Raw genomic sequence first — 11,362 nt, forward strand, 5'->3', positions numbered from 1 at the left:
TATTTTATTCTTAAAGCGGATGGGTCCAAATGCGAATATTTGCATATTTTAATATCGGTGGGATAGTTGATTTGGTTTGAGTGAAGGCGTAGTTTGAATTTCAACCATATGCTAATATTTTGCATCATAAAATAGGACGTTAATTAGAATAATAAGATTCCTCCAGATTACTGGAGCTAGTTTCCAATTTAAGTTGAAATAAGCTAACTTGTTTGGGTACATATTTATTCGTTATAAGTTACGATCCGGTAAACGGTTTTGATTATGCAAAACAAGACCTGGTCATAAAACTGTCACATCAGTCAAAAGGTTGCATTGGTGCCCTACGGCAAACTTTAAAGAACAGTTTTCTTGGGCCCTTTTTTCGAAAGGGCAAATTAAAAAATCATCGTCCAACACGGGGTCCGTTTGTGACATGGTCGTTTTAATTTAATATTTTAAGGCGGGCCGCACCTAAACCCGAACCGGTTGACTGCACGCCGGACAAATTTAAGACGCGGGCCTGCAATTTAAACCGTATGTATCAGTTTTTAGCGTGCTGCAAATCATGTAAGTGTCCGGCGTCCTTTCGGGCAGTCCTTCTTTTCATCCATGCGGGCCGAACTAGATGAAGGGTTAGGACCACCCCAGGGGTCACCGCAGGTAAATGCCGTGCATGAAAGCCCACTCCAGTTTATAGGTAGTGACCCTAGGATAACCCAGTGACCCCTTAGACACCCGGACTTCCTTATTGTTATTTATTTCCTTGTATCTTTTTGCGACTTGATTCTTTTTTCTACCACACAGAAGAAAGTAGAAGGATAACGAAAATTCGTTACCGTCCGTTTCTTTCAGGACTATTGTTTCCTTCTTTTAGTAGCCTCAAGAGGTCTTCCTTATATTCCTTCGGGCGAGTTGGGACGCTTGATTTAAAGGGTAATTATGCAGTTTCTATTATTGTGACCAAGGTTTATAATAAAATACCCTTCTTACATGAGAAATTACCGTTTGATAAGTATCGTATATAGGTTTTAAAAAGGTTAACGGTCTTTTTAATGCAAATAGAATATATTTTACGATCTGGTAAACAAGTCGTTAAAATTTAATATTAGTACTAATTTATATTAACTGAAAAGTTTTTGTCAAAAATATACAATAAATAAGGGGAAAACTGCGTGGAGGATATCTCTTAATCCTTTTATAAAGGTTTCGGTATGGCTGGAGGTACAGTTCACCGGAGTAAAGGTCAGATGGGCAGTGGTCAGAACCTTCCCGATCCCTTAACATCCCAGTATATCATCCACAGTGTCCGAATCGTCACCCCTTATTAATTATTCCAACGCCGCACAGTTATCTCGGTCTTCTTCCGTCGCTTCTTTCTCGTATCTATGGTTTCTGTTTACTTCGCCGTCATGTGTATACAGGCGTCTAAACAAAAAGTGACGTTCTGGAACCCTTGGCGTCATTTATTTTGCTCTGGCTACTTCTTGTGGACGATCGTATGGATCTTTTTTGTCACGACACATTAATAAATTAACAAATGTGTTTTTGCGTATTTACTTATAAATATGATAAATTAGGATGATTTTTAAATTTAAATCTTTACCCTAATAATTATTTATTATTATCATTTGATTATTAGCGATTACTTGGCGATTGGAGTTTTCAATTTCCATTAACCGGTCTGCGTTTGAATGGATATATTAAATTTGAATTTCTCAATCATCGTCTATTTGCAAACGTAATCCGTGAGGGCATCCAGCACAAAAGATAGGTTGGAGGGTTGCCGTGCTTTCAGTCGAGGGTTAATTGAATTTCAATCGAAAGGTGACCCTGGGTCAGCTCACGCATGCCCAATTCGCCAGAATCGCAATGGATTTTCTATGTTATAGTAAGATCTTTTTTATTTTGATAATTAACACCGTCGTTAAAAGTGTTATCACGTCGGATTAAATTTTTAACGTAACACTGGTTATTAGGTATCATTAACAGGTTTATACGAGGCGTGACCACACGCATTTTCCTGAAGACAATTTAATAAAGTGGTCAGTCGAGACACTTGAGTCAAAGTTGCGTCCGTGCGCCAAGGATTAGCGTAGCACACCCAAGGATACCGTCATAGACCGACGCTTTTTGATAAATGACCCAGCGGCCATACGAGGATTACCAGCGTGTCATGACAATTTAATAAACACTGCCCTTCTTCAACGGTAACTATAAAAACTGGTTTTTTTCCCTGGTCAGCTTAACCAGTATATTTTTCATCATTTAGCACAACGAAGATATCAAAAAATATAAATTAATACAATTCTTTTTAAATATGGGTTGTAACCGCAAAAATTATTACAAGCGGTCATCTTTGTACGTGTTCAGAAAACGGACGGTTTAACGGGTTGCTACCAGGTGTGGTTCCGCAATTAATATTCAACGAGCGTTTGTAGTTACTTATTAATATATTCGTTGGAGGAAAATTGAAAATTTTCAACTGAGATGATTCACGATCGTCTCGTTTTCCTAATTAAAATTGAATCAGCTTCAACAAACCTTTTTTTTCGTAACATTTACATTTCATTACCCTATTGTGAGATATACTATTTCATTTGGAAAATATCAAATTCTAACATTTACTTTTAATATGTGCTAAACGAAAAAAGATTTCCATCAATATGCTAAATTCGGTTCGACCGGTCTCTGTCGGGACCGTTTGTGAGGTCTTAATTTATGTAATGTCCACTTTTCCACCGCATTAAGTCGGCAGAGAGAACCAAAAAAAAAACAAACTGGCCAATCCTTAAGTTCGTATTAGATATCCTGATAGCCGGCTGGTCACGGAACAAAACTGCACAACGGCAGCATAACGTACTTTCCGGTCGTTGGACAATAGGAAACTTTAAAATTTATTCGCTATTCTGTTACAATCCTTTTGACAACGGTAGCGTCGCGTACCTGGACTGCGCCCAAGTCCAATCGGAAATGTCCTACGTTTGATTTAGGTCATGTTAATGACGTCGAGAAAAAACAGATTACGTTTCAAGACCAGTACTTTCGAGGTCGGGAGCTGTTACAATTGCTAAAGTGTATGAATTAAAATTAGAGGAAGGTGAACTGGATTGTGATGTAGGTAAACTAGTCTTGTTAAATTCTAACTGAATTTTTTAACTACTTAAAATGTACGACACAAGAGGTATAATTGAATACAATTCAATCTACATTTAAGTTTAAAGTCGTATTTTTGCGAATAATAAATGAATTTCAAGATAATTTCCCCGTTGTATCTTGCAGCTTGTACCTTCCCGGGCGAAGCACACTAGCGCACACGTGTCCCAAAGCTTAATTAATTTACGACCAGACTCAGATTTGCATGCAAGACTCTTAACCTACTCGGACAACACAGAAATTAAATTCCGTAACGTTGCCGTTCCGCCTCCAGGAGGTGGAGAAGCCCAGTAAGGCCTGGAACCCGCTGTATTACATTGCTGTAGTTTCGTGCATGCCTCCCTCTGCAACAAGCCCTGGGAAACTGGGAAGGAGGTACTGGCCATTTGCTTAACAAATACAACCTCCTTCCCCCGCTGTCGGACACCGCATCTTGACCCTTGGTTCGGGGGTGGTCAACCACCCCTTGCGGTCCCTCGGGGGCCACGGAGATCTCCAGCGACGTGAAATAACAGGTGCACTGGTGCGGCACTGCACTTGCAGCAGTTAATTTATGCGTCGGGCACGGACACTTCATTAACCCCAAAGCGTGGTCGCTGTGCTCCCCGATCCGCCACCAGGGGCTATTGCTTCCTGCTGCCGCAGGCCTCCTCCTTCTGTTGCATGCAAATCAGTTCTACTACGGGGTAGTTCTGTTGCACACACTTTCGAAACGGTAATCAATGCAAGACTGTCCTTTACAACTAAGTTAAGCCGCGGTTACTATTAAGTTAGGAAGCGACACGAAGCTTCTTAATGGACATAAGGAACCTACCAAAACGATTTAATTTTAAACGTATAAATTAGCAAACTATAATTTACATACATTTTTAAAAAATATATTTTCAATTATATGGGATTGTGCAGGCACTACATCGATGGGCGTGACGACCAGGACAATTCCGACTAACGAACTTGTACGATTTCGTGCGAGATTTACCATCGCTGGTGATTTTGGCGTTGTGTGTCTATCTCACGGAGCACGTTGAGGGGGGACGTTATAAAATTATGGACAATCACTCCCTAATGGAAACTAAAGGGAGGCGTGTAAGTGAATAAGTACGGCCAGTGGAAATTGTTACCGTTAAAATGGCCTATATTCGCATTGCAAATTTGATTACTAGCTAATATAAGTTTTCATTTAATATAAAAGAACACTAAGATAGCACAAAACTTGGATTGATAGGTTTTTATTACAACAAGAAGTAACTTCTCCCAAGAATCTACTCTGGTGTTAACATTCCAGAGTTGATAGTCTAGAGTTAAGTGGAACTAATACTAAACCTAGAACTAGAAACATTTGGGTTTATACACATGTCATGTTATACACACTTATGATAGTTTAATACACATGTTTGTGTGCAGTATTTTACTTACAATTAGTATCATTTATCTTGAAAACGAGTGGTCGTAGACCATTTTATAAGCAGAACATTTTTTATGTATTTTTTTCCGTAGATTCTAATTTTGAGGTTAAAATAGTGAAAAGATCAAAGCAAAAAAAAATATGGGAAATAAATTGCGCCCCCTATCCCTTATTTCCGCAACTGCACATTCCTTCTAATTTTTTATTCGATTATCGTATTCGCCCCGGAAAAATAGCTGGATATGCAAAATTTCGTGTTTCTAACCCTACTAGTTTTTGAAATAATGAGAAATAACCTCATATTGAATGTCTTCTTCAAAGCGCTCTACCTCCCTTAGGAAGCATTTTAGGACACACTTTATATGAACTTTTCTTCATGATTTTTTATGTAGAATCACACCTTTAAATATATGAACGCAATTTCCGGGCACCCTGTATTATGCATTTGAAAGGATTTAACGCTAAAGTATTCATGTAACTATGTATTTTGAACATGATGAAAAAAAAATGTAAAAAAAATATATTGACGTTGTCTTTATGGCAAAAAATGTTATAAAAGACAAAAAACTTACACATTAATTGCTGATTTATAAGGCCGTATTTATATTATGGGATGTATTAAGGGATATAAATGTATTTAAACAGGTTATGAGTCATACATGAAGGTTTCGGATCATTTGCACATTTTTGAAAAATACAGGTCCGTAATGACAAATTTGTCTAATGTTAGTTCTAGTGACAATGGTAGGTAGCGCTAGTTAGCATAAGAAATTATTTTTATTGAACTAAAACTAGAACCAACACTAGACCTAGAACTAGAAAGATTCAGGTTAAGATTCAAAAAATTTATTACTATAAATCAAAAAAGGTATAGAAAAACTTGTATGAAATATACGATATTTATCAATATATAATCTGTTTTTTATTTAAATCAATTGTCAAAGTGTCGTCAAGTTGGTATTGAAAGTAAAAGCGCATGTCGTGACTTTTACTTTAATTGTGTGCCACCACTGTCTATCAAATTTGTTAAGATTGATTAAAAACAATTTTCATATAATTTTTTTGCTGCTAAATCTACCATAAAAATGTTAAGAAAGGGTGGAACGGGATGTCAACTGTCTAAACGCGAAAAAAACTCTATAATAAGGTATTGTGAAGAAGTACAGACGGAGACACCAAATAGGAATTTAAAATATATATGTGATAAAGCTTCACGTATTTTTGATGTATGTGTATTGCACTTGAGTTTTAAAATTAAATTTATATTCAACATAATTGTATTAGGTTCACAGCACGACGGTTTTTAAAATTATTCAAACCTACAAAAAATATCAAACTGTAAAAAAACCAAAAACACAAGGGCGTTGTAAAATGAACTACCAAACGGATAATAATTTATATTTTATTAAAGAAGAGTTAGGAAGACAAATACAAAAACAGTATTTTAATCTTAATGATTTACTTAATTTTGCAAGAAATGAATGTGATTTTACTAATGGTAGATCAAAATTACATAAAATTATAAAATCTATGGGATATAGATACAAAAAGATTAGCAATAGAACATATAGTTTCAAAAAGAATTACATTTTTAAAGACATACTTGCAATACCTAGAATCCGGAGAGTATACTTTTGTTTTTCTTGACGAAACTTGGACTTACGAAAATGGCACCCAAGTTTATCAATGGGTAAATGAAAATGAAAGATTCGGTATTCCGCAAAGAGCAGAAGGCGAAGGAAAAAGATTTACAATCTTGCACGCAGGCACTTCGTCAGGGTTTTTGCCAAATTGCGATCTCTTGCTCAGTGACAACACGGAGCACAGAGATTATCATAAAAATATGACGTCAATTATTTTTATGGAATGGGTGAAAAATCAATTACTTCCAGCATTAAATAATTTGGGTGCGAAGTGTGCGGTAGAATGGATAATGCTCCATATCACTCAAAACAAATCGAGAAAGCTCCAAGTTTCTGCACAAAAAAAAATGATATGAAAAAATGGTTAAGTGAACATAATATACAGTTTGAACCAACCTTAAATAAAAAATCGTTATTACAAGCCTCAAATTGAAAAATCCTTTGAAATTGACAAATTAATAAGAGACCATGGCCATACTGTTCTTCGCCTTCCTCCATACAATTGCCAATATAATCCCATTGAACTATGTTGGGCGTTCTTAAAAAACTTATTACAATAAACATGTTCAGTCCAGCTCGGAGAAAAAGATCTGTCGTGTCAAGGAGACTTGGCAAAAAGCTCTTGGTCATTACACTCCGGAGATGTGGGCAAATAGTGTTCGCCACTGTGAAGAACTAATTAAAAAAGATTGGACAACAATAATGGGAAATTCATTAACAACTGATTTACCTCCTGTCATCATCCAACTAGCGGAAGACTCAGATTCTTCCAGTAATTCTGATTTTTAAACAATATTCAAATTTTAATTATAGCACTTAATTATGTTATCTTAATATATTGCTCACTAGTTTTAATTTCAAAACGTAGATATTAGCCAAGTGACGAGAGATTAGTGGCTTCGTCTTTAAAGTGACAATCAGTGACAATTTCGTTTAGAATATACACAACCTTACTTATTATTTAGTGGAAAATATTATAAAGCGTGGTCATAGAACATGGTATCTAGGGTGGTACAGACCGTTTTTTTATAAAAATTTGGCAATGACAATTGATTTAAATAAAAAACAGATTATACATCAATATACATTTCCAAAAATTTAGGTTGGTACGATTTTAGGGATATATGTTGTGGTTTTTAAATGTCATAATGACGTTTAAACGTTAAGATGACATTTGTATGTCAAAATTATTAAAAAAATCAAAAAAGGTTATAAATAGAGCAAGAAAAATAAAATATCGATAAGAAAGTTGGATGGAAAATGGAAAACTATAGCATTTATCAGAATGAAATAATGAACACCATTATTGCAAAATGATCTGCACAAAATGTAAAAATATTATCTTTTAAACGTCAACTTGACAATTAAACGTCAACATCGGTAAAGAAAGTAGAAATTCAAAAATTCAAAAATTTGTTTGAATTAGTTTTTAAACTAACTACTAAATTATGTAGTTTGTAAATGTTATTAGATTTCAAAACTTAATCGATTTCATTTTATGTTTTTAACAATTATTGTTTAATATTTAATGAAATATTGAAAAATTTTAGAAAAAATTTCATATAACGAACTTTTGGCTATAACAAACATTCCCTTCCCCATATTAGTCCGTTACATCGAGGTTTTACTGTATACATATAGTAGATTTGGGAGAAGAAATTCTGATATTTTTAAGAAAAGATTTTTTGGGTGACTTATCCATCTCAATTTGCACCCGTAATCCTACACAACCATCCAATCGAACGTTACAATTTTTCCGGATTAACCTTCTATACCCCCGGATCTCACACACACCAGCATCAGAATTCACCGCATCGAATTCAGGTGAACAGCTCTACCCACGGGCATTATAGTGCGCGATTTGGCGCAACATCTACGTAACCCCCTAAATAAATATACCCATCAATACGGGCTTAGGGCGTCGCTAATCTAAATAAATCGTTCATATTCAGATGGCGAAATGGGATCACCGATAACGCCTATATATTCTACCGCTATTTTAGCACCCTTTTCGGCTGGAGGATTTCGGAAGGGGGACGTCCGTCGCCGTGTGATCTTAACCCTTCTTCATCGTATTGTTAAGGAAATGTACGTTATCGGGACCCGGCTCGGTGTCTGAGTTTTAGGTCGGGTTCTAACGAACTTATGCACTTAATAATATCCTATATACGTTAGCTAGGAATGTATATTCTTGGTACTTACTACCTGACTGACCCGTTTATCGACGATAACTATCGAGTGAAATGTTATATTTTATTAATGGACTAAATTTAAATTTGTAATTTTTATGTAATAGTGATATGCATGGGAACAATATTTTTACATAAATCATGAAGTATTTTATGTTTGTTTTGCCAAAAAAGATGAAGTGTTCAGTTATAACCGTTTTCTCCATCCATTTAAATCCTTCTTTCCCACATTCATCCCAGTATAAATACCTTTCCTAAGAGAACAAAGATTAGTGGTGTTTTTATCCCCCATCCCATGGGGACCCGGAACTAAGTAGATCGCCACATCATAAGTGACCGTTGACCCTCTCGACCGCTGATACCCGGTTGATCTAGTCTAGATGATGTGTTCTAAGAGCCTATTGTAAAGATTCATAAGGAAAGGAATCCCTCATGAAATGGGACTTCTCACCCCTTTTCCAAAGATGCTCGCAATTAGTCTTGGCTGGGTGATCTCATGTACTGTTGGGATCCTTGCTCAATTCTGCCCCCGGCTCTGTATTTCAACGTGTAGAAAGGACTGGGCACAAAAAATGAATATTCGTTGGCTCGAATGTCGGTATACACTTTTGTTAAGGATAATTAAGTCGAAGGATTAATCTCTCTTTCTCGTTGTGTCCCTTAGATTAAGGAAGAGAAAACCGTTAGGTGTACGAGAACTGAATGCCGGTGTCTTGCGGGTCGTAATAAGAAAAAAAGCCGTTTCTGCTTCCGTCTGTTTTCCCAGTTGTTTGTTCGAGGGAGTGATGTGTAATATAAACTTCAATTAATTGGTTAGGGGAAGACGAACACACTGAAAGAGCTGCTTTCGAATTAATGGAAACACTAAATTATTGCTGATTCTTCTTCTGTTTTAGTAAAAAAAATCCTTTCAAATAAATTGATTTCGTTATACCAATTGATTGTCGTCTTGTCCTTACAGGTAGCCACGTCATTTAATGTGGAGCCGATTAAAATCATCCCCTAACGAACACGAACATTAACATCCAGGTTGATGGGTCATTCGGTGCCACAAAGACACGGACGCCACTGAACCAGAACATTTACGCCCGGCAGTTTTTATCGCGGATTTTATGTGTGCGTACAGGGCCGTATAACCTAATAAATAAAAATTTCAATTACGCCGAGCACGTTTCACCCGAAGGGCTTAAGGGCGGCCAGTGAACAGGTCAGTGGGCGGCAGAAGATGCCCCCCAAAACGGTGGGCTGTTCGAACGCCGGCGGCGGCACGCTGCGATGCGTGCTCCAAAAAATAAACACGGGCGTAACACGCGGTATACGACGTCATAAAAAAACTATTTTATGACGGTCAGCCGAGCATTAATCAGAGGTCACAGTCCACCTTTGCCGCCTCTTCCATATATCGACGACTGTCTTTAAGCGCCCCCGTTGGATTTATGGGGTAGTAAACTGGTTCAGGTATATTGCCAGTATAGGGGAAGTTAGATATTATGTAATTATTAATTATTTAATATAAATAAAACATATTACCTAATAAATAAGGAAAAATATTTTCACTGAAATAATCTCAAACAGCTCCCGCAAATAATTAACGAGATCTTTCTTGGTGTCTCATGGTTCATGCTTAGTTTCATTCCAATTAGCTTTAAGAAGCTATCTAATTTGGATTAGATTTAATCAATTCAAGCAATTTGGATTAATTGTTACTAATACCATATGATACCATATTGAAACAGCCTCTTAAACACGGCTAAACACGAATGATTCTAATTTTAGGTCTAATGCTAATGCTACTTTTAGTTCAATAAAAATATACAACAATCTAATACTGAATAAAAATTAAAACTAGAACTAACACTAGACCTAGAACTAGAAAGATTCAGGTTTAGCCGTGCGTCTTCAGACTAGTGTTAGTTCTAGTTTTATACTAGCACTATCACTAGAACTAACACAAAACCTGGAACTAGAATCATTGGGATTTATGCCGACTTGAGAGACGTGCTGCTAAATCAGAATGTTTTTAGTTTTCGGTCTAGTGTTAGTACTAGTTTTGCACTAGAACTAACACAAGAGCTAGAACTAGAATCATTCGAGTTTAGCCGTCTTGAGAGACGTGCGGCTAAACCCGAATGATTCTAGTTCTAGGTCTAGTGTTAGCTCTAGTTTTACGCTGGCACTGTTACTAGAACTAACGCAATACCAAGAACTAGAATCATTCAGGTTTAGCTGTCTTAATAGACGTACAGCTAAACTCGAATGTTTTTAGTTGTAGGTATAGTGTTAGTTCTAGTTTTACACTAGCGCTGTTTCTCGGACTAACACTAGAGCTAGAACAAGAATCAGTTGGGTTTAGCCGTCTTGAGAGACGTGCGGCTAAACCCAAATGATTCTAGTTCTAGGTCTAGTGCTAGTTAGCATAAGAGATAATAATAATAATAATAATAATAATGTTTATTAACCCATAGCACCATTATAAACCCCAATAACAAAATACTTAAAAACTAAAATAAAACCAAAATGAAATGCCATGAGTTAAAAAGGACCACGTCAGCATTCCCAGTGGGTCAGCTGTTTTTCATTGGTCCTTTTTCTACATTTTGTATAAATAAACTTAAACTTCATGACGGCAAACGGAAATAGAAAGACTAGTTGTTACCAAAAACTTAAAATTAATACCAATTATACATAATAGTAAGACTAGCTTTCTAGTAAATAAGAAGAGCTAAGACAAGGAAAGGAGAAGAAACACGAAAAAACAATAAAAGAAAGAAAAAGAGAAAAAACAACAACAAAAAAAAAAAAATTGATTCATATGTCATCACAATTCCGCTCATTCAATAACTCAGACCTATATATCACCCTGAAAACCCGCTCAGATTCCTGCAAGACCGAAAGTGGACAGTTATTCAACAAATTAGGCACACAATACGTGAAAGATCTTTTAAAAATTTCCAGTCGATGCTGGGGTATTGTTAACGTATGTCTGTGCC

General features: G+C 36.2%; 1 long non-coding RNA gene across 1 annotated transcript; it reads right to left on the reverse strand.

Annotated features, from left to right (window-relative positions):
- Positions 1–5,980: 5,980 nt before the first annotated feature.
- Positions 5,981–7,256, reverse strand: LOC139430257 (uncharacterized). Its single transcript, XR_011640721.1, has 3 exons — positions 6,914–7,256; positions 6,580–6,858; positions 5,981–6,516 (listed from the first exon to the last, which is right to left on the reverse strand). It is a non-coding gene; the product is annotated as an uncharacterized lncRNA (long non-coding RNA).
- Between the last annotated feature and the right edge of the window lie 4,106 nt (positions 7,257–11,362).

The sequence above is a fragment of the Onthophagus taurus genome, chromosome 6, assembly GCF_036711975.1.
Source record: "Onthophagus taurus isolate NC chromosome 6, IU_Otau_3.0, whole genome shotgun sequence".
In the NCBI taxonomy this organism is placed as follows: Eukaryota; Metazoa; Arthropoda; class Insecta; order Coleoptera; family Scarabaeidae; genus Onthophagus; species Onthophagus taurus.